The sequence below is a fragment of the Rattus rattus genome, chromosome 1 (genome assembly GCF_011064425.1).
Source record: "Rattus rattus isolate New Zealand chromosome 1, Rrattus_CSIRO_v1, whole genome shotgun sequence".
Taxonomy (NCBI): Eukaryota; Metazoa; Chordata; class Mammalia; order Rodentia; family Muridae; genus Rattus; species Rattus rattus.
The window spans coordinates 102,019,618-102,020,932 of record NC_046154.1 but is presented as its reverse complement, the minus strand read 5'-3'; the positions used below and the strand labels follow the sequence as shown (position 1 = coordinate 102,020,932).

At 45.9% G+C, this 1,315-nt stretch overlaps 1 pseudogene; it reads right to left on the bottom strand.

Annotated features, from left to right (window-relative positions):
* Positions 1–700: 700 nt before the first annotated feature.
* On the bottom strand, positions 701–825 carry LOC116890575 (annotated as a pseudogene).
* Between the last annotated feature and the right edge of the window lie 490 nt (positions 826–1,315).

The following is a 1,315-nucleotide window of genomic DNA, read 5'->3' as shown; positions in this document are numbered from 1 at the left end:
GAGTACTGCAGCTGGTTAGGAGAGGTCAGCTCTCCTGCTCACACATGCCTAAGACCAGCTCTCCCATGATGCCTAGGTGAGAGGTAGGACCAGTTCTGCACAGCCCTCAGACATTAACATGTCCCTGGTGGCAGCCAAGGTCTATTCTTTGGTAGTAACAGGCCCCTGACCCTTATGTGGCCACTGGTGTTAGCACGGGCCAGGATTCCACCATGGTCCCTGGTGGCATACCTGGTTACTCACACCCTTGAGTCTCCAACTCTACCTCTCTTCATTGCACCCAAATCCTTCTGTTTTTCTTTCTCTTCCATTTCTCCACTACTTACTTGTTCCTCTTAGTGGCATCTGCAGTCTCTGAGTGTCTGGCGTCATGTCAGGAGTGGTCTTAGGACGGTTACACCCCACTCATGCATTAGGGCATGAGCAGAAGTCACCTCAGGCATGGTCTGCTCTGCCCCAGGCCTGTGCAATGCCAGACTGGTGGTCATCTCAGACTAGCTCCTGGTCTGGGCCTCCATGGCACTGGTCTAGTAGTTGTCTTGAGTCTCATGTGAGGGTCTCTGTCTCAGGCTTATCCTGCCTGGTGTTCATGGTCCCAGGTGGGATTCTTCTGGTCTCCAGCTTGCTCTCCAACCTGGGAGTCTGTCTGTGCCTCCGTGACATGGACATGATGATTGTCTCATGTTTGCTTTTTTGAGGAGATGTTAGGCTACTGATCATTCAGATCAGACCCGAACACTGAGCCAGGATAGCCTCTCCCCTCTCTGCAACTTACGGATGCAGATGCGATATAGCATCCACACCTGCAGTGCCTCTAGGGACGGAGTCTCTGTTAATTTTGATGGCACCATTATCGTATATAGTTCTCATTTATATGAAATGGCTTGGTACACATAACCTATGTCCAACCCAGAATTCTTTAAATAATTTATAAATTATTTCTTATAACTAGCCCAATGTAAATATTAGGTACATAACCATTATGCTGGTTTGGTTAAGAAATAATGATGAGAAAAAAAAATCAGCACATGCCCAGTATAGGTGAATGCTTTAAAAACTGTTTTCCATATGTGTTTAATTAAATCTACAGATGTACAGCCTTTGGCCACAAAAATCCAACTGTTCTTAAGTTTAAAGAGAACAATAATCTAAGCAGAGTGTGTTAAACAGTCTCTTAGGACATCTATTTTGGCAAAAGTTTTAAGAAGAATTAGGAAGAACAACAATATCAACCAACCAGACACCCCAGAGCTCCCAGGGACTAAACCACCAACCAAAGAGAACACATGGAGTGACCCATTGCTCCAGCTGCATA